Below are 24,129 nucleotides of genomic sequence, written 5' to 3'. Positions count from 1 at the left end.
GCCTATAGGTAAAACATCATTGCAGAATAAAAGGGTTTACAAGTTGAAGGAAGAAGATAGAGGTAGAAAAATGTATAAAGCTAGACTTGTGGTGAAGGGGTTTGCACAGAAAAAGGGTATAGAATTTGATGAGATATTTTCTCCTGTTGTTAAAATGACTTCAATTAGAACTATTTTAAGTCTAGTAGCAGCTGAAGATTTGCATCTTCAGCAGTTAGATGTAAAGACAACCTTTCTCCATGGGGATTTGGAGGAAGAGATATATATGCAACAACCACAAGGATATGATGTAAAAGGGAAGGAGAAACTAGTGTGCAGGTTGAAGAAAAGCTTGTATGGCTTAAAACAGGCTCCAAAGCAATGGTATCTAAAATTTGATAGGTTTATGTCTGAACAAGGTTATACTAGATGTCACTCTAATCATTATGTTTATCTCAAAAGGAAAAATGATGGAAGCTATATTATATTGTTATTGTATGTAGATGACATGCTTGTTGCAGGTTCTAACATGTCGGAAATAAGTGTGCTCAAAAGAAAATTGGAAAACTCATTTGCAATGAAGGATTTGGGTGCTGCAAAACAAATCCTTGGTATGAGAATAACTAGAGACAAGAAGAATCGCAAATTAACATTGTCTCAGAGTGAGTACATAGAAAATATGTTGATAAGGTTTAATATGCAGAATGCAAAACTAGTTAGTATACCTTTGGCTAGCCATTTAAAACTAAGTAAGGAGGTGTGTCCCAAGACTCAAGAAGAAATGGCTTATATGTCTAAAGTTCCATATGCATAAGCAGTTGGAAGCTTACTGTATGCAATGGTTTACACATGGCCTAATATTTCACATGTAGTGGGAGTTGTAAGCAGGTACATGAACAATCTAGGAAAATAACATTGGATGGTGGTGAAGTGGATTCTTAGGTATTTGAGAGGTACCACAAATCAAGGATTATGTTTTGGTGGTTCAAACATTGCTCTACAAGGATATGTTGATGCAGATATGGTGGGTGATAGAGATAATTGGAGGAACACCACATGGTATGTGTTTATTGTAGGTGGAACAGATGTCAGTTGGGTTCCAAAACTGCAAAGTGTTGTTGCACTCTCAACAACGAAAGCAGAGTATATTGGTGCTACAGAGGCTAGTAAAGAAATGATTTGGTTACAAAGGTTTCTGGATGAATTGGGTAAGAAGCAGGAGTTGGTCAGGTTATACAGTGACAGCCAGAGTGCCATACATCTTGCAAAGAACTCTACATTTCATTCCAAGACTAAACATATACAGCTTAAGTACCATTTCATACAATCAGTGTTGGAAGATGGACAATTGAAGCTAGAAAAGATACAAACTAGCCAAAATCCTGCAGATATGTTAAAAAAAGTTGTAATCAAGGAGAAACTAATATTCTGCTCAGTTTCAAATGGTCTTCAAGTATGATGATGAAGATGAGAAACAACCAGGTCCAAAGTGAAGTCATTTTCCAGCAAATGAAGCAACGGTGGAGTTGCTATAATCAGTCTCCAATTGGGAGATTGTTGGGTGTGGAGCCTAATTATCTTCTTTATTTAGAGGTATCGCCACATTGGAACCCAGTTCGTAATGTGGTGGCAATGCCGCCCATAAAATGTATGCCGTCAGGGCAGTCTAGGGGGCGACGGTGATTATTTGGAGCCCCCGCTAAAAATAGATGTAAAATTTCCTTGTAAAATTTTGTAATTTCGTAGTCAATCTGGGTCGTTCATTAGGTGGAGATATGATGGTAGAAGTTATGTTTAATTTAGGGTTTGTTTCCCTAGAAAGCAACCCCTCGCAATATATGAGGGAATTGTATTGTGTCTATCTAGATCGGTATTCTGAGCGAGAAAGAGAGAGGAGATTGTGTGAGAGAGAAGAGGGAATTACAGTGGATTTGTTGTAGGTTGTATCTCTTCATTTTGTTGGATAATATAAAAGGAAGTACTGGTTGTTTCTCTATGTATGTATCCCAAATTGGGTGAACCATGTATATCTGTGTCTCTCTTGTTTTATGTGTTTTCTATGTTTATATTTCTGCAATATATTTTATGGGTTCCATTTCTCTGTAATATACAATTTTCTAACATCCTAAGCCTCCTCTTCAACTACTACACATTGCATAGTTACAGTGTGTAACCTTTCCTCTTTATCTCACTGACTTACCAAACTGCACAGTCCCTTCATCTAGTGCATCTCCTACTGTGCATTCTATAGTTCCAATGGACAGGGAGGTCATCCCTCAACCCATGTGATGCTCAACTACACATTTCTCATCCTACTGCTCTCAAAATCATTTTTTGTTGCCTCATCACAATCAACATCTTCCATGAACAAAGAAGAGGTAGAATAGATGGTTTCCGGACTAATGTTGGCCTATCATGAGTGGACTTCATATGTATTTATTATAATTTCAACATGTAAAGGTGATCCTCAAAGGATATCATCAAGGAGGGGCCACAAGAGAGAACTTGGGAAGAAGGGGTAGAAGAAAGAACCATCATGAAGACATGAAGAAATCCTAGACCATGACAGGATGGTGGAATCTCTTGGAAGATTCTAACATTCACCTATACCCTTTAGAGGGTGAATATGAAGAACAAATAAATATCCACCATGAAGAAGTAAAAGTCATAGTAGCAAGGAGAAAGGTTTTCCCTTGGACATATCACAATGAAGTTCCATGTCATCAATTCCAAGTCATGGCTTGTCCAAGTGTCATCACAAAGGAATATGCGTCAATGTATCTTGTCACATCATTTGTGAAATGTAATTATTGTATTTTCAAAATGAGAAAATGTAAAATGTGTGGAAGACCAAGGGTCCCACATGGAATGTGAAAATTCACTAGAAAGTTCTAGAGCCATTAGAAGTTCAAAGGTCATTTGGGAATTTGAAAAGTCATAGTAGAAACTCGAGAGTCATGAGGGAGGTCAACAGTCACATGTGAGATGAAGAATCACCTCAATTATTATAAAACTACCCTCATAGCTCAAGAGGAGAGGACTTTTGGACTTTGGACTTTTCATCATGGATCCTCGAGCTTGGCATAGGAGAGAATATATTTCTTTGGAGCAAGTAGTGACTTAATGTTACACTATTGGGGCTAGTGTGGCAGCATTGTAATTGTGTATCTCAGGAATTTCACTTAATATATGAAGCTCTCAAAGTCATTGCATTTTCATGCATATGTCTTGAATTATTGTGAGACTATTCTCTCATTTTTGTGTTGTATGTTTATTTTAACACATACTAATGAAAATGAATTATTTTTTTGGCTTTGGTATGCATCTTGTTGAATGTGCATTGTTATTTTATTTTATGATCATTTTTATCTTTTGAACTACTTTACAGATTAACTAACGATATTTCCATGCTCTTGTGTGTCTCTTTTAGGATAGCACTATCAATTTTCTTCTAGAGGCTCTCACTCGCTTTTCCCTTCTGTGAAAGTACCTTATATACATTGAAATTATATACCTCACAATGTCAACTTAATTTCTTGTTTCAAAGATTAATTTCATAATTGCAACCAAGGAAAATTCCTAATATTTTGGAAAACGATCGTATTTCCAATCGAGGCTCCTACTCCAAATGGTGTGAGGTCTAATTGGGACTTCATACTAGGGAGACCCCTTTGTTGGCATACTTCCATCATTATCAACATGTCCACATGCAGTTCACAATCTGAATAAGCTATTAAAATGTAATTATTCAACATTTGAAAGTTCCAGAACTTGTCAGGGAGTCGAGGCAGTTCAACTGTTATTAATGGTTATGTTAAGTTCTCTCGATCCTGATAAGATCCCCAAACTAAGTCATATCATGATTTTCTCATGTGATTCTTTTATCTACATTTTTTCACTAGATGTAAGCTCTTTCTTGAAAGATTTCTAGTATTTTGGAGAAATTTTTCCTAACATTCAAGATCTAGTTTCTAATCAGATAAAGAATTATGCTTTGGTTAATTCATCTTTGTGTAAACCTCTTGCATTGAAATCAGGATTGGAATGTATATATTTTGTGGATGCATAGAGCTATGAAGCATGTCATTCTAATTATCATGACAAATCTTCTCATTGGTCGAAGGATTCTCATTTGTCAAATGCTTTTGTGAACAATCAGTCCTAGTATTTCTTGTGAATGTCCTAAAACAAGTTATTTTGTCTCTAGTACAATATATCCTTTTCAAGGTTAAAAAATTCTTGAATTGCTCATTGGATCAAAACCTTCATTTGGATATGGATACTAGACTGGATTTGACACATTATTCCTATGTTTTGTCACCGTGGTATGCTGGTTGGTTTCCTAAATTTATGATACCAACAACTATTTTAAATTTCATAAGTTGTCATTATTAGGTCTAATGTGTAATTTGAAGCAAAGGGAACCAATCGAGAATTGAGAATATTATGCCTAAATTCATCATCTTGATCGTAATACTCACCTTAACAGTTTCTTTTCAATGTTTCATCTTCCCACCGGTCTGTCTGATGTTAATTGTCTTACATTTGTTGATCTCATCAAGGCCATAAATTCTTATTATCCATCATCTCACTATTCGAATCCTTGTCCATCATTTGAGGCACTTTAGTATTGGTTGGTGATTATGTTAGGTGCTCACTATCTTGACAAGGTTTATGAACAAGATCAACATATCTTTTCTTTGCAAGATTCTTAGCATGATTCGAATGCACAAATGGAAAGTTAAATCTCCCGAGTTTTAGGGTTTTAGAAATGATTTTTTCAAACTCCATGATCGAATCTACGATTGAATGATCGAATCTATGATTGGATGGAAACATCTTACTTAGAAATCTCTGTTGTTAATAATAAGTTTCAAACTTTCTTTTTGTTTGCTAAGAAGGAGAACACAAATGAAGGTACATTCATGAGAAGCTTTCAAGGTTTGTATGATTTTTGTTCTATTAGAAAATGTAAGGATACAAACTTGTTTAAGTTAGTTGTTATGGTATATATTTCTACCAGTAAGAAAGACCTTCAATTTCTTGTGCAAATTATTCACAATGATATCTTTATTATTGAATTTTTTTTTTATATTGATGCTGACTTCTCATATCTTTCTACTTGCAGGTCAGAAAAATTTCTATGGTTACACTGGAAATTTCACTTCACATAGCCCAAAAACTTATAGCAAGTTAGGTTAGGAGTAGGTATAGTTGCATTGCATGACCCTCAAATTTTCCCGTCATCTAGTATTTGTATTAGATTTGTTTCTTGGTGTCTATATTGCATGTTTTTCTTACATTGGCTCTTTTATTTTGTTTTTATCTTTCTTTTTTTTCATGTCTTTTCTTTTGTGTTTTATTAATAATACCATGTATGAAAATTTCTCTTGTCTGACTTGAAAGACAATGTTGTGAAGATTTGAAAGGGTAATTGTTATGATGAACAACACTTGGCTAGTATGTGATCCTCTTCTTTGTTTTGGTTTACATATATTTAAATTCAATGATGTCTGGACAGAAAATATGATTCATTCCGGATAGAAATATATAAGCAGAACCATGATGCCTATATCTATTTCAGGATATTCATTCTTTGACTTAGCATGGTAATTGGATGGTGTTTTTCTTGCCAACCCAATCGAGTATAGAAGGGAAAGGAGACAGCTAAGAGTGAGAATATCAATTTCAGAGGTATATAATAGTGTCTAAAGGAATAACCTCTCTTGCTCTCAATAAGTTGGGATCCCTCTTCCACCCTCATAATATAAACGTCGATGAAATGTTAATGAGCATATTGAAAATAAAATAATGGTCGAAAGAAGAGAAAGGATTCTTGTGCAGAGAGGTGAAGCAAGTAACTTTGCTAAGGTATTGAACAGGCTTGTTGGGAGTGAAGCAATGCTTGCTTCCTGAAGTGACTCCACCAAGGTATTGAACAGGCCTGCTGGTAGCAGAGAAACACCGCAGATGGAGCTAAAACTCTGATCATATTAAACTTGCAAATATATACTATCCTTCTCCTGAATTGAAACAATTAAGATATGGTAAGCCTTGTAATGTATTTATACGAGAAAGGGATTGAGAGAGACTACATCCATAACTGGGATAAGTGGGGAAGCTAAGGTAATCCACATGGTGAATCAATACTCCTTGACAGACTAGACTTTGTGCCTAATGCTAGACCTAAGTAGAGAAGCTAGAGTTTTTCCACTGTGTCTCCAAATGTTGTTGTTGCGACAACACCCTTCAAAATTTTGCCTGCACTTGAATTTAGGAGCCTCCTTGTGATCCTATGATCTATCATTCCAAGTTGATGAGATTCATTTCATGGATAGTTGACGATTTTCTAAGTGTTGAAGCCACTTGCTTACACATGCTTATCTTTCAATGCATTTTCTAGCACACCTCTTTCTTGTAAGCTCAGTTATCAATGTTTACCTCTATAAACAAGCATTTCCCAATCCTTGAGAATAATTCTTGCGCAACCTCTGGAAATAAAGCATGCACAGTCACTAGGAGCAATGATTGCAAAATCCTTGTTAATAGACATTGCACAACTCATAGACCATAGGCAGATCCTAATAATAGTGCTTGCGCAGTCGATGGGGATAGTTCACTCCACAATCCATGTCGACATTTAGTGCGTAACATTATTTGGCAGTCTCTCTCACTCTTAGTGGAAATTGTATCATCAATCTGGTGAGTGTTGTCAATTATCACTTTTGTGAACCTTTTGCTTTCACAAGTGTCATTTTCACTTTCACGAATATCATTCTTTCTTGCTTTCACTTTAGCATGCCTAACTTTAACTTTATTTAGCATTTTCTATTGTCATTTCACTTTTTCTTACTATCACAAGTGTCACTCTTTGTGAAAGGGAGTTATATCGCATCTTTAAGAGGTAGCTTTCATCTTTTCTCTTGTACTTAAGGGTTTATCTATCATATAGATATGCATTAGACTTATTCTCAAATTTCTTGTTGTTGCCAACACTAATGTTGTAAAGTGTATCTAAAGTGTCACACTTGGAAGTAAGTGTTGTTTTTTTGTTTCTTCAATGGATGCATGTTTATTCTAGGATTTAAGTGTTTCATTTTAATTGTTTATGATTATGTGATCATGTTCAATTCATGTTTTGGTCCTATGTTTTTTTTTTCATTAATCCCACACTTAGTCAATTTATAAAGCCTTCATATATTCTCAACTTTCCTGACCAACCATTCCTCATCTTGTCTTCCTGAACTATGCATTGTGTAGTATCAAGCCCCAGTGATCTATCCTTTTGATCAAGTGCTCAAAAATCAAAGTGTCAGAACTTTTTTAACCTTAGCTTTAGATCGAAGATCTCGTCATTCTAAATCCAATGGTGAGAACGGTACTCAAATCCGAGCTCGTATGCAGAAGTTAGAGAAAGTCAAAGTTCAAGCTTGACTTATCCACGTGGCAGGATTAGATGACGTGGCAAGGCTCTTCAGTGAATGAGGAGACACCAAGTGGCAGGCCACCATTCACCCCCACATATCATAAATCAAAAAAGATAGGTGGAAATGTGTTACTGAATCAGCCCCGAGCAGAGAAGGGATGTGATGTGATAAATCACAATCACAAATCTGTGAGGGGAGGATAGTTTCAGTAATCAGCTCAGAGATGCAATGTGATTGATCAGTCGGCATTATGATGTGATGGATCGGTCGGCGTTACGATGTGATGGATCGCAATCTCAACTCGTAGGAGAAACAAAGACCATCATCATGTTATCCGTCGATTGTGAAATGTGAAAGGGATCCCTAATGCGATTGGAATATAGGCTCTGGTTAATACCCCTGTCAGGTCTGCAGATATCGCAATCGCACATTGCCATCTATGTTTACAAAACTTAAGCCCACAAGACTTTTCCAATTGCAATTTGTGATCCGGCCGATAGAATATGGCACGCCACGTGACGAAATATTCGCCCATTTAGAGGATTTTGGGGCTAATTTGTAGGATCATGTCAAATTTGGAGCATTTTGTGGAACGAATAGTGTGGAAACTAAAAGAATTCATAACTTCTTCAGTTATTATCCAAATTAGGTGAAAAAAGAGTCAATTCTAGTAGTTTTGACTATTCTGAACTCATTGAGACAAGTTTCAGAGGCATTTGAGCATTGTAAACACACTTTTATTGTAATTTTGAGCATAATAGAGAGGCCCAAGCTTTGGAAGTTGGACCAAGGAGACATAGCCCAGGAGGGGTGAGCTCCTCATCAAATCTTTGTGTTGTGTGTTGTATTTTGATGTTATTTGTTGTTATTTTGTTGTTGTTCAGCATATGTTTTATGTTAAATTGTTTATAACATTTACATAAGAAAATCTCATGGGAATCAATTAATTAAGAAAAAATGGTGAATCCTTAAGCACTTGATAAGCAAATGATAAACATGTTGGGTTTTATTCTAAATGGGGAATTAGCACAAAATTACTAATCTGCTCGATCTCAGATCAAGTTAGTATCAGAGCACTAGTTTTTGCTTGCTAGATTTTCTTGTGGAAAGAAGGAGTATGTTAACAAGGTTAAAACTCAAAAGAGGTGAAGGAAAGTTGGTTGGCCCTGAAGTTGGGTCAAGGGGAAGAAGAGAAAGGTTTCCATAATCTCCAACACTGGTTCAGCATAAAGTTGTAGTTGAGACTCCAAAGATCATGTCTCATGAAGGAGAACGTACAAACATGACAGAAGATGAGAAGACCTTCAGAAAGGCTTTCTTTGATATGACAGAGATGGTGAAGCTCCTCTATGAAGAGAGTAATGCAGGTTGCAAGGAGAAAGTTCCAAACCTCCCAAAGGAGGAGGCTCTTCAGGAGGAGGTACTGGAAAAGGAGGTAATGGGAATGGATACAAACCTCCACCCTCTCCACCATCTTCTTCATATTCTTCTTCACAAGCATCTTCAAACTCTTCCACTAATACAACCCTTACTCATACTCATCATCATTCTTCAAAAGGAGCTGGAAAATCACCTCTACTTAAACTAGATATTAAGTTTGATTTGCCAATGTACAATGGAGAAGTTAATGCAGAAAAGATGGATAACTGGATTCGTCAATTGGAGGTGTATTGTAGAATTCAGAACCTTCAAGAGGATGATATCAAAATTCAGTTGGCTTCATTTAGAATGGAGGGTGAAACACTCATTTGGTGGGAAGCAAGGACTCAAGATGAGATAAAAAAGTATGGTAAGATCTCTATTAATTGGTCTGATTTCATTGCTGCTATAAAAATACAATTCTACCCTTTAGCTCATGAAAAAATCTATCATGAATTGGAAAATTTTTAGACAGTTTAAAGGTCAAAATGTGCAAGAGTATGCTCAGGATTTTAGGAGAAGAGCTCTTATGCTAGGAGTAGACTTGCAGTCACAAGATACTTTGCTGAAATACATAGGAGGTTTGCATAGCTATCTTCGACACACCATTCTTATGTTTAATCCCACGAATATTGATGAGTTCTTTGTTCAAGCTATACACCTCGAAGCAAGAGGGAGAAATGTACAAGAAGAAGGTAAGAAGAAGCCATTCCAGATTGGTGAAAAAGGAAAGAAATCTAAAGGAAATTAGAAGAAAAATGATTATGTTAAGAAAGAAGAGGAGAAACGCATATGCAAGAATTGTTCCAAAGAGGGCCATGATGAAGTGAATTGTTGGAAGCTTCATCCTGAATTAAGATCGAAGAAATTTAACAATAAAGGGAAATAGAAGACAAACATTGTTTTACAACAAGACTTGGGTCCCAACTCAGGTGATGAAACAAAGATTGCAGCCACAGTCACTAAAGGAAAAGTTGTGGCAAAAACAAGCAAAGAGGAAGTCATGGCAATCACCAGTGCAAAAAATAACTCCAACAACGTTTCAAATGAAGAAAATAGAATTGAGTTGTTCCATATCAAATTTATTTCCAAACAAGATTTATTTCCAAACACACCAAGATTGATACGTTGTTTGACAGTGGATCCCAAGAAAATTAAATTTCTACAGACTTGGTCAAGAAGTTGAATCTGGAAACTGTGCCTCATCATAAACCATATTCATTGGGTTGGATAACCAAGGATGAAAATCTTTAGGTCACAAGGAAATGAATTTTTAGGTTTTCTATCACTGCCAATTTCATTGATGAAGTCGAATTAGATGTAGTGTCACTGGATATTTCTAGAATTATGTTGGGAAGCCCGTATCTGTATGACTGGAAAGTCGTTTTCCATATATTTGAGAAAAAATATCATTTGTTCAAAGATGGAGTGGAGTATATTGTGATAGCCCATCGTATAAATCTTAATCTGTCTTTAGCAAGCGCAGGGCAAATGAAGCGACTGGTCAATTCCAGCAAGAATCTCGAGCTCTTTATGATCAAGCAGAAGAATGACATAGAGCGTGAATCCTTTGTAGACTGTGACTTGAAGCTGGAATCCAAATTGGTTGATGTGGTCAATCAATATGGAGATGTGTTTCAAGAACCAAAGGGATTTCCACCAAAAAGGGCAATTCAACACGAAATTCAGCTACAGCAAGACTGTGCACTCCCAAATATCGATATGTATCGAATGTCAATTCTGGAAAGTTTAGAAATTAAGAAACAAGTCCAAGAATTGTTATATAAAGGTGTAATTTGTCCCTCTACTTTTCCATGTGGTTCACCAATTGTTTTCGTACCCAAGAAATATGGAACCTGGCGCATGTGTGTAGATTATCGAGCTTTAATCAAATTACCATAAATAATCAATACCCACTACCCATAATAGATGATTTGCTAGATTAGTTGAAGAATGAAAAATATTTCACTAAATTAGGCTTGAAAAGTGGATATCACCAAGTTATAATAATTGAGGAGGATATTTGGAAGACTGCTTTTAAAACCAAACAGGGATTGTTTGAGTGGCTGGTTATGCCTTTCGGTCTTTGCAACGCTCCAGCTACATTCATGAGAGTTATGAATGATGTTTAAGATCCTTTCTTGACGAGTTTGTAATTCTCTATTTAGATGATATTTTTATATTCAACAAATCACGAGAAGAGCATGTAAAGAATGTGAGGAAAGTGTTGGATGTCTTGAAAAAAGAACAGTTATTTCCGAAGATGTCTAAATGTGAATTCAGGAAAACTTCCTTAGTGTATTTGGGCCACATAGTTGATATAGGTGAGCTGAAGATTGACCCCTCTAAAGTTTCGATCATTGTGAATAGGACAATACCCAAATCAGTCATAGAATTAAGGAGTTTTCTGGGAGAAATGCAGTACTGGAAGAAGTTCATTGCCAATTTCTCTTCCATAGCAGCTCCACTACATGCTTTGAGCAGCGTGAAGGTTGTATTCCAGTGGGGAGGCAACCATCAAAAATCATTTGATACTTTAAAACAAAATGCCAGTTCAGCCCCAATTTTAGCATTGCCAGATTTGAAACAAACATTTGAAATACAAACATATGCAAGTGACTACGCCATGGGTGAAGTTTTTTTACAGCATGGTAAGCCCATTTCATTTCATTCTGAGATTTTTAATGGTGTTGTTACTAATCCTACATATGATAAATAGATTTATGCATTGGTGCAAAGTGTGAAGAAATGGAAGGATTACTTAATGGGAAAAGAAACCATTATTCACACCGATCATCAACCTTTGCAATATCTGCAATCTCAAACAAAAGTGCAACAATCAAGGCATTTTCATTGGATGGGACTCTTACAACAATTCCACTTGGTAATCAGGTACAAGAAAGGTATTTATAACATAGTTGCTAAGATGCTTTCTAGACTGGTTGTTAATGTAGCCATTTTACTCAAGAATCATTATGTTTTCCCTGAAAGTTATGTTGAAAAATACACACATGATGCTGAATTTCAAGAGGTATATTCAAACTTGAGTCAAGGCCACCAAGTTGAGGAATTAGACTACCATGTACATGATAATATGTTGTATCATTTGGGAAAACTTTGTGTTCCACAGGGGGAGAGAGTGAATGTCACAAGGGAAGCGTACACTTCTCTAATTGTTGGATATTTCAGTGTAAGTAAAACAGTGGAAAATCTTCAGAGGTATTTTTACTGTCCTCATATGCTTGAAAGTGTGTCACATTTTATCAAAGGTAGTTCATTATGTGCAATCAGTAAGCCTAGTAATAGGAAACTAGGATTGTACACACCACTTCTAGTGCTTTCACGTCCATGGGAGAGTGTTTCTATGGATTTTGTAGGAGGTCTTACTTTATCAAGAAAAGGTCATGATTATTTGTACGTAGTTGTGGATAGGTTCAACAAGATGTGCATATTAATGCCTTGTAAAAAATAAATTACAACTCAACTTTTCTTTCAAAATGTATGCGTTCATTTTGGATTACCTACTTCTATTGTAAGTGATTGTGATTCTTGATTTGTTGGGAATTTTTGGTCAAATTTATAGAACTTGATGGACACCAAGTTGAATAAAAGTAAAGCCTTCCATCCAAAAATAGATGGTAAAACTGAAGTGGTTAACAGGACAGTTATTCATTTTCTAAGAGGATATTGTAGCAAACATCCTAAGTTATGAGATGAACAGTTGCATTATATTCAGCATGCTTACAACCGAGCAAAACACTTTTCTACTCTAACTTCACCTTTTGTGGCATGTCTTGGTTATCTGCCTCAATCAACTTTAGATTTCATCTTTGAGAAAGATGTATATGTAGATGGACATAGCGACCTAGACAGAGCAAAGAAATTCATTGAGCAAATTCAGTTGATTCACCAAACTATTCAAGAACAACTAGAAAAGAGTCAAGGAAAGTATAAGGCAAGGCATGATAAGCATCGTGTGGATCATCAGTTTCAAGTAGGTGATGAAGTTTGGATTTACATTAACAAGGAAAGGCTTCAAGGTGAAGGTAAAAAGTTGAAACCAATCCATTATGATCCATTTAAAATTCTGGAAAAGATTGGTAATAATGCTTTCAAGCTTGATTTGCCTTCATATATGCAAATTTATTCTATTGTTAATGTTGAAAATTTGAGATTATATGAGCCTCCTTTGATTGAAGATCAAGGAGAAGAATACAGATTCCATCAATTGAATATTTTTCTCTAGAATTTCTTGATGAGCTTCAGCAAGACACCATACTTAACAGAAAAACGAGGTCATCAAAGAGGGGAAATGTTGATTATCTTCGAGTGGGTCTGAAAGGTACAAATCCATCAAAGCCAAAATGGATTGAAGAGAGGAAGGTGAGGGAACAGTACCCTCATCTATTCAATAATTGAATATAATATTTTGGGGTCCAAAAGCTTCTAGTGGGGAGGAGTGATCAGGTGCTCAAAATTATGCTAAAAAATCAAAGTGTCAAAATTTTTTCAAACTTAGCTTCAGATCGAAGAGCTTGTCATTTTGAATCCAAATGTGCAAATGACACTCAAATCCGAGCTCATATGCATAAGTTAGAGAAATTCAAAGTTAAAGTTTGACTTGTCCACATGGAAGGATTGGATGACCTGGAAAGGCCCTTCAGCAAATGAGGAGGCTCCAAGTGGCAGGCCGCCATTGGCCCCCGCGTGTTGTAAATTCAAAAGACAAGTGGAAAGGTGTTACCGAATTGGCCCTGAGTAGAGAAGGGATGTGATGTGATAAATTGCAATCGCAGATCAATGAGGGGAGGAAAGTTTTAGTAATCAGCCCAGAGTTGCGATGTGATGGATCGTAGATCACAATTGTAACTCATAGGAAAAAAAGACCCGCATCAGGTTATCCGTCGACTGCAAAATGCGAAAGGGATCCCAGATGCAATTGGATTATAGGCTCTGTTAATACCCTCATCGTGTCCGCTGATATCGTAATCTCACATCGCCTGCTATGTTTACAAACCTTAAGCCTGCCAAACTTCAACGATTGAAATTTGTGATTCGTACAACATAATATGGCCTGTTGTGTGGCGAAATATTCAACCAGATAGCGGATTTTGGGGTTAATTTGTAGGACCATGCCGGATGTGGAGCATTTTGTGGAACGAATAGTGGGGAACTAAAATAAGTCATAACTTTTTCAATTCTTATCCAAATTAGGTGAAAAAAGAGTCAATTCTAGCAGTTTTGACTATTCTGAACTCATTGAGACATGTTTCAGAGGCATTTAAACATTGTAAACACATTTTTTTGTAATTTTGAGCATAATAGAGAGGCCCAAGCTTTGGAAGCTGGACCAAGGAGATGTATCCTAGGAGGGGTGAACTCCTCATCAAATCTTTGTGTTGGGTGTTGTATTTTGATGTTCTTTGTTGTTATTTTATTATTGTTCAGCATATGTTTTATGTTAAATTGTTTATAACATTTACATAAGAAACTCTCATGGGAATCAGCTAATTAAGCAAAAATGGTGAATCCTTAAGCACTTGATAAGAAAATGATAAGCATCTTTGGTTTTATTCTGAATGGGGAATTAGCACATAATTACTAATCTGCTCCATTTCAGATCTCCTTTCCTCCTGGAACTGTGGAGTCTCTACCTCCAAGAACTGGGCATTGTATAATCCCAATGCTTAGTCCTTGCCTCTTGCACTTTCTCACTGTGCAATCTTTGCCTAGCCATGTCTCCACTGTAAACTACACAATCTCAATCATCAATCAGGCCTTGTATCAATCCTTAACTTTCTCAACTATGAAATCAACTATCTCAGTCCTTCCAAAACTACACATTGCGCAATCATAGTGAGCAAGCATGTCTCCATGTCTCTCTAACTTGCTTAACTGTGCAATTCCTTCATTTGGTGGGCCTTCTACCACGCATTGTGCCATTCTAGTGAGAAGTAGGTCACCTCTAGGTCACTCAAACCCTCAGCTGCACAATTCACTAAGTTTGTCCCTCAAGCATTGCATATTTCATAGTTACAATGGCTATTCATGTTCCCCTTGCTGACTGAAACCCCTCACTGCGCAGTACCTTGTTCTATCTTGCCTCCTACTGCACATTTCATAGTTTCAGTGGATAGTGAGGCCATCCCTTAGTCCCTGTGATGCTCAACTGTGTAACCTCCACCTCCTCTTCCTTAAGCATTGTGCATTATGAATCCTAAGTCAGCAAGTTCATCACCTTGTCTCTTGGACTTCCCCACTACACAAAACCTTGGCAATCCTTCTCTAATTTCATATTTTGCAGTTCTAGTGGATAGTGAGGTCATCCTTGGGTCCCTATAGTCTTCAACTGTGCAATTCTCAGCCTCTTAGCCTTAAAACCCTTTCTTATAGCCTCATTTGATCCAAGTGGATATTGGTGGCCACCCACCTATTCCACTTGGACCCTCACCATTGCACCATTATTTTTTCAGTTTCCGTAATTGTAGCAAAATTTACTTTTTTTGGCAGTTTTTCAGGTCCTAAAATTCTGAAGTTGTTTTGAAGCCCTAAACAATGTTTTTTTGGAAAACGGGAAAATGTGAGCGCTTAATTAATTTTTTGCAGTCAAAATTTATAGTCCTTGGATAGATATTTCTAACAAGGTATCGTGCATGTCAAACAAAGATCGTATGCCAAAGTTATGACCCCAGGAAGTTGATGTACCAATTTACCCCAATGGGGCCCATAGTTTTGGCGCTTCATCTCCTAGGGTTAGGTTTTTGGATGTTTAGAATTTTCCATTATTTCTCAATAATAAATAGGCCTTCGAGCCTCATTGTAACACAGTTCAGAGGCATGTAGCCACCACATCTCTTCTTAGAGATAATCTACCATCACCCGAGCTAGTTTATTTCCATTCTGTATGTAAGCATATTCAGTTCTTTGATATTAATGAAATGAAGTTTTATTTCTGTTGCATCCCTGTGTTTATGTTTATATATTTATTTTGTTTCATTCCTTCATAACTTTGGATCATCATCTCAGTTAACATCTTCCATGAGAAAGAAAAGGTATAATAAGTGACTTCAAACTGATGTTGGCTTGTCATGAGTGATATTCTTTTGCAAGTGTCATCATTTCAACATGGAAAGGTGATCCTCAAGGAAGGTCATCAAGGAGAGGCTACAAGAGAGCACTTGCTGAGAAGAAGCACCAAAGGACCATCATGAAGAAACTGAAGGAATATTTGACCAAGAAAGATACATGGAAACTCATGCTAACTTGGAAGGTTCTAGCACTCATCTAGACCCTTTGGAGGGTGAAGATAAAGAGAAAAGAAAAAATCCATCATAAATAAGTCAAAGTCATAGTAGAAAGGAGAAAAGATTGGCATTGATGAAATGAAGTCTTATGTCACCATCACCAGGTCATGGGTTCTCAAAGTGTCATTACACATTCATATGTGTCAATCTATTTTGACCCATAATTTGTGGAATGTAATTATGGAATTTCCCAAAATAATAAAATGAATGTGTGGAAACCCAAGGGTCCCACATGGAATGTGAAAAGTTGTTGGTAAGTTTCAAAGTCATAGTAGAAGCTCAAGAGTAATGAGGAAGCTCAAGAGTCACATGGGAGTTGGAGAGTCACCTCATTTGTTATAAATATACCCTCTTAGCTCAAGAGAAAGGACTTTGGACTTTTCACCTTGGCTTCTCTAGCTTGGAATATGAGAGAAGATCTTTCTTTGGAGGAGCAAGTGGTGACTTAATGTTCCACTATTGGGGCTAGTGTGGTAGCATTGTAATTGTATATCTTGGGACTTTCACTTAATATATGAAGCTCTCAAAACTAATGCACTTTCATGCATATGTCATGAATGATTGTGAGATTATTCTTTGATATTTGTGGTATATGTTTATGTTAACACATACTAATGAAAATTAACTATTTCATTGGCTTTGGTATGCATCTTGTTGAATGTGCGTTGTTATTTTCTTTTATGATCATTGTTATCTTGTGAAATACTTTTCAGGTTAACTAATGATTATTTCCATGCTCTTGTGTGTCTCTTTTAGGATAACACTATTACTTTTCTTCTAGAGGCTCACTCTCTCTTTTCCCTTTCGTGAAATTACCTTATATACATTGCAATCGTATGCCTCACGGAATCAACTTGCTTGTTTTAAATATTGTTTGCATAATCTCTTATGTTGATAATTGCAGCCAAGGAAAATTCCTAAGAATAATGGAAACTAGCCTTATTTTCTGATTAGGGATACTACTCCATACATTGTGAGGTCTAGTTGTGACTTCATACTAGGGAGAGCCCCTTGGTTGACAAATTTCCAGAACTGCCAACAAAATTGTTATCCATAATTTGTTCTAGTGTAGTTTTTTATGTGTCAAGAGGTTATAGTAATGTAATAGTTTTCAAATTTCAACATTTAGATGTTTTTAGAGGTCACTAATCTAGAACACCATACTTTCAAGGAATAAAGAACAGTCTTGCAGGAAATATAACTCAAGCTGGAAGAAAAGGAAACACATGAATTATTAAGAGTGACATGTTCTAGTGTAATGATATTCTCGATTGGTTGTAGCAAGGATGCAATGGCACCTGAAATGAAAATTATGATAAAAAAATATACCAGAAATAATATTTAATCGTAACAGAATTCTATATCGCTGAAAACAATGTAAAAACATGCTACAAGCGAGTTGTAACAACAACTAGTTTGACTAGAAAATAAGAAATTTCATTTGCCAGTAGTTACTCCTGTTATTAATACTTAGGACAATGTAACCTGGAGTGGAAATAACTAGTGAGTAGCATGATTATAGGAGTAACAAATACCAAAGTTACAATGAAATAATATTAACGATGTCGAACCAAAGGAAATTTATGAGTTGTAGAAACAGGGAACCTAAAAGAATTATAGGAAATGTAATTTAAATAGCAACAATATGAACTAGTTACAAAAATATCGAAACCCTTACGTATAGACATGACATCCAGCGTGGATACTTGTATTTGTATAGAAGCAATAAATGTGAATAAGTACGTAATATATGGCAAGGGTGCACGGTTTCCAACCCACTATAATCTCTCTATCACATACAATCTTCATGATCAAATTTGTGATAGTTCAGAGAAGAGTATGGCTAGGGTTTCAAAGGTAGGAGTTTATAATCTCTTTCCAAGTGCGTATCTAGGCCTCACTTACATGATATACAATGCAACCTTTCCATGAAACAGATTTTATGAGCACAAAACTTCCCAAGGAAAAGATCGGTAGCAGATTGTGGTGCCTTGGGGAGATTTTCGATTGTCGATCTCCCCACGGTTTTACAAACCTATTGCCTACTCAAATGGAAATGAAGCATGGCCAGAGGAGAAGGCTCAAGGTAGATTACTTGATCCTACTCCTTTCACAACTAGCAATGCAAAGAAGCCTATGTTGTCGAGCTATGATATGGTAATTTTATCTTGAGCCCACATGTGCCATGGAAGTGGAGCAGGCAAACACAGTCTTATTTCTCATGCCCTTTTGGGCTGAAATCCCAAATATATGTTTATACAATCCAAAAAAAATCTCGTCTAGTGTAGATCTACCAAAAATTCCCCTCAGTGCTCATTGTTTTAGGTTGTATGGAGGAGAGGATGAGTTGAATCAGGAGGATTTTTAGATTTTTATATCTATGCTCCAAAGGATTCTCCATTGTTCAGTTCGATACTCAGAATGATATGGAGAGATCATTGAAAGATGAGCCTTGGTTTTGGGGAAGATTTGAGCTCTTTATTACCCCATGGTTCCTATATTTTTACTCCACAACAATGGTGGTAACAAAAATTCCAAAATGGGTGAGGTTTCCAAACCTCACCCTTCCTTTCTAGCATCATAAGGCTCTTGAATACATTGGAAATACTCTTGGGTCCTTTAAATAGTTGGATTTTTAAATAATGGGGAAAGGATTATTCACCTATGTGATTCATTTCACTAGTTTCAATCCCACTTCTTCACCCCTGTGAGCATCACCCGATACAATGAGTGCTAAGTGAACTATTCAAAAAATCATGAGAAATTAGTCAGTTACGACTACCTCTCATGGAAATGGTCATACGTGAATGACTTACTTAACGTAGTTGAATCCCAAAATGATATCTAATTATTCACCTTTGTCAGCATCAATGTAGAAATCGACCTAAGTAAAGGTCTTCCTAACCACATCCAACTAAAACATAAAACCTTTGCGTGGACCCAAATTTTGGAACATGAAAATAAATCATTTAGATGTTTCTTATGTTACCAAACATGATATTTGTAGGTTACATTCCCTCAAGCAAAAAAGCATCCAACAAAAAAAGGGGGAAATATTGCAAAACAAAGGAATGACAGCCCTTTGATCCCTTCAACATAGAGGAGGAATAAGAGGAAGCAGTAGAGAACCCACCTAACCAAAAAGAAGAGAGAAATCATAAATAGACTATAATTATAACTAAATTGTAGCTCAACACAAAACCAAAAGAGAACTCTAAACCAGACCAACTAAAACTTGTGGCACACAAAGAGGATGGAATGGTGGATTCAAAGAGATTTCATGTGTCAGAAATCTCTAATTTTGATCAAGAATCCCCATCAAACACAACAGCAAGCAATATGGAAATATTACTAGTTGACCCCCACCCGGTAGATGTGGCAGAAAGTATAAAGAAAGAAAGGGAAGAAAGAGAATATAAGCGAATACTATCAGACGTAACTTCTCTTGATCTTTTGTATTTGTATTTTTTATCTTTTCACATGCATGGAAGCCAGAAAAATACTCTTGCTAAATGTGCATAGCATCTACAAAATGTGATTTTGTTCCTTTTTCAAAATTTAAAAAAAATTATGGGTTTTTTTTCCTTTGGAAAAATATGAACTAGTTTCAAATTAAAAGACTAAGTTACCTGTTAACATTACCTAGCATTTCCAATCTAACGAGGGGGGCCTACCTCCTTAGACAAGGTACTCAGAAACCTTCAATCACGTGATCAGAAGGCAACCATCAAAAGATAAGAGCAAAAGAGTATGTCTTCTAGACCAATAGAGAATTTTACAGTAAATGGAAATATTGTCTTTTCTCTCCCCAAGCTTCGAAAGTCGAATATTTATACAAAGATGTAAATGTCTAAATTGAGTGATTTCATGGATGGCCAACTAAGAAAATCAAGTGGCACATATTGTTACAATAGTACGTTCAAACTTGGTATGATTTTAGGCCAAAGCTAACTAAGATAAGCTAAGTGTTGTTGGAAGTTGGACTTCCCTTCCTGATTAGTTCTCCACTTTCCTTCATCACTTTCTACTGTGGGAATGCATGTTTTTAGTACAACTGGATAATTTGAACATCGAGGTATCATAATATACTAGAGTTGCAGCAACAGAGGTTGCGAAAATAGGATTTGTAGTGGTAGGAATCGCGACAACAGGAGTTTTAGCAATCCAAATTCAAGGCACTGATTAGTTCCAACAACATCGTTGGACCTAGGTAAGTTGCAATACCCCATCCAATGGTCGATCTGGAGTTGTAGAGGTATGGAAAATTTGTAGCAGCAAAATGGAAGAGATTTGCAACACTCTGGCAATATTAGCTTGTGGAGTTGTAGCATTTGTTGTGAAGTCTCGGTTGGAATTACAACATCATGGAGGAGTTGCAACCACACAGAGAAGTTGCATCAATGTCCTTTTGCTCCTAAATACCAATATTTTTATGAAATATAACATTTTTGCAACACAATGCATAAGTACAAACATAAAAGTGGTAGAAATGGCAACAAGAAATTCCAATTTAATTTGTCCTTGAATTAAATTGAGAATTAAAATCGAATTATATTCTCATAGCAACTTGTAAATAGTTAATTAAGTTTAATTAACTTAATTAGATTAGGAATTTTGAGTTGGAAGTCTTTCTGTAGTCATGTATATGTTCTCCCTAAGCTTTAGGGGTCCAGTATGAGTTTAAATTAAGTTGGAAATTAGATCACTCAGTTCCCTGAGTTAAGTTTAGTTAAATTAGTTATAAATTGTTTTGGAACTAATAGAGGACTAACAGTGAGTTGGTGCACTAATGCATTCACTAGTGCTACTCTTGTTAACTAAAGATTCCCTCATTAGAAACTCATGCATGTCGACTCTGAGAAAGACCCAATTGAGACTAGAGTGCAAGGACAGTGTACTACCAGTTGTATTGTTTACTGGAGTGTAAATATCATGCATGCATCAAAGATTGATCCTATGTTTGGATTGCGCAGTTTTTGAAGCATGAATTCCCTTTAAATACAGGCTATTAATCCTAGGAATTACACAAGAGATTAGGGGCTTGGAGAGTTGTTGAATAGGCTAAGGATTTAGCTTGAGATAACTTGTGAGCTGAGAGAGTTGAGAATACTTGTGTGGAATTGTTATATTGAGAACAATCTTTGTATCTTCACTCATATTTAGGATGTAGGCAATATAGATAGCGGTGTTTTGATCAGTGGATTTCCCTAGATACATCTTGTGTTATGTGCCATTGATTTATATTCTTCTTTTTCTTATTGTTTTCATCGATCTATTGGCTTATGTTGGTTGAAAGTAGAGGTATATTCTTGTCTTTTTCTTTAGTACATTGCATGAGCTTGTGAATCTACAGGATTTCTACATCGGGAATGGGGTAATAGTGGATAAAGAATACATAAAGAGATGATGGAAAGTTGAAGAATGGCATCAAAAAGGTTATATATGGGTGTTTAAAACATGCCAATTTGGACACCCGTCAATACTGAAAAGCCATTTTCTCTGATATGTCTCAGTCTTTGATGCCATAGCATAGTCTTCTATCCAGAGATTGTAGGAGTTTTTCCTTCTTCAACTCCACTCTAAAAAATAATGAAATTGTTGCACCCATCACTAATAGTGCTTCCCATTATCTTATATAAAGTTTTAATATGAACTTCTCTCAACAACACCATTGCTCCTCAAACCATCCTACAGGTTTCCTTTTCAAATATTGTTTTTACACCTACATCACTCATCTTGCTTACGAAAGTAAAATTTATAGACAATCATAGGATGTGCAAAACACTATGGAGTGCTCTAGTCCTTCCATCCATGAGTTGAAACCTAAATTTTCCTCATCCTATGATTTTGTTTGTCAAGTCATCTCCTTGGCAACCATCACTTCCATCATACCTTTCGTACTCACAAAACCACTCCCTATGAGGAGTCAAATGAAAAAATGCACTTGAGTCAACTAGCCCAGCCTCATGATATATGTGTGTGATTGAAGAAGCTAAATACACATCCCATCCTTTGTCTAAGGAGTTTTTTTCTTCAATATATGTAGCATCATTAATTTCCTCCTCTTTATCAAAACTTTTGGATCTACAATCTTTCTTGTAATTCCCTTATTTTCCACATCTCCAACATACCACTACAAATTTTCTTGGATATTTGGATCTCCTACTTGAGGAATTACTTTATTTTTATTTTGGGAGTGTCCTATTATAGACAAGTCATCTACAATATAACTTTACATGTTTTTCCATTACATCTCCTCCAATAACAAGGATGAGAATATTTCATTAAAAATTAAAGTAGTTGTGTTTCTACCCATGGAAACAACTATACTTTTGTAACATCCTCCTCCCGCATCTACCCAAGTAACTGACCAATCAGGATAAACATGTGACGAGAGGCTACTATGATTGGATTCAACCTCATAGGTGACGTTAAGGAAGTGGAATCGATGGAAACACAACATACAGACCTTCCACATCAGCTACAAGACTCCTAGGAACCATCCCAACCACTCAAGTAGCTAGCCCCTGGGTCCCACTCAGGTTTTAAACCACTTAAACCCCATACATTTCCATGATATGGGCCTGACGGTGTCCAGGAGGCTCTGGACGCTCTCATGACAAGGCATGCCAGCATCTAGGGACTATTTTTCTCAATTTTGTGGCAACATCCCCCATATTTGAGCAACTTTTTCAGGCCCAGAGCCTAGGTCACTTCCCATAATTTAATGACACCTTTAGAAAAAAAGAAGAAGAAAAAATGATGCAAATGCAAATACTTGAACAAACCCTTAACCATACCCCTAATAACCATGACAAGCATTTCATCAAATATATCATGAATATGTAATCTACATGTATAAACAACATATTTAAGCATACGGATCTCATACTTATCTGAGAATCACTAAGAAGAATTGTGCCCTTATATCATTTGTTGCATTGTCATCTATTAGGTCATAGATGTATTTTTCATTCATTTACAAGTAAAAACATGATGAGAGCCATACATAGCCATTGTCATAAAACATATGCATAACCAGCATAATAGCAACAGAAATACCAAGGAAATCAAAGTCATATGATCCACATATAAACCACTATAATACTCATAGAAATACAAGGAGAAATAACCTCATATTTATTATGAAATATCCAAACCTGGGAAGGGACTACCACATCCACTCAACCATAGAATGGTTGAGCCAAAACTCTCTTTAGTCATTCACCCCCGTGCCATATTCCAAGCATTAATGTGGGACTCAAACCAAAAGAACCAAGCAGGGCATCCCGAGGCTAAACCACCTCACCCTCATCAATAGAAACCAGGCTTTACCGTAATCCATCCTGGATCACTAGGCCAATACAATGAACATTTAATAATAGGTTTTACCATCATCTCCACCAGATCACTAGGTCAAACAAGCATGGATGCCACCGTATTTCTCCACCTACACCATGAGGAATTTTCTTGTCTCCTAGTCTCTCAGGCTTTACCGCAATCCACACTAGAACACTAGGCCTTAAACTGAGACCCACTCTCCAAGATTTACCGCATATTCCAACCCAAGATTATTAGGCCCAATGGAGAGCAATCGACCTCTTGTCTTTACTTATATCCTTTCATTCACCGGCAAGGATTACTAAGCCCATTGATGGAACACAAAATTCAGCTTTACCGCAACCCACAATCTAGTTCAGGGGTTACTAGGCCATGTGTTTTATCATTCGTAGATCCACTCACTTAGCTTCAAATCCATTCAGCAATCTAGCTCAACCAAAACATGAGAAACCCATCACACCATGGTTATCCAAAAATGGAAAGGCTAGGCTAAAAACATCTTCACACCTAGAAAACGCCATGCCACAATAGAAAAACAACCACATGCAATACCATGCATGCCAAATCTAGCAAGGAAATCACACATGTAAATCAATACCTGCAAAGAATCTTGTTGTAGCTTCTTGATCCTTCTCTTCCTTTCTTGCTCCTTCCTTCCT

This window comes from Pinus tabuliformis, chromosome 5_2 (genome assembly GCF_031772625.1).
Source record: "Pinus tabuliformis cultivar Carrire ecotype Pingquan chromosome 5_2, CPIR1, whole genome shotgun sequence".
In the NCBI taxonomy this organism is placed as follows: Eukaryota; Viridiplantae; Streptophyta; class Pinopsida; order Pinales; family Pinaceae; genus Pinus; species Pinus tabuliformis.
The sequence above is the reverse complement of the archived record's forward strand: the minus strand, read 5'-3'. Positions refer to the sequence as shown.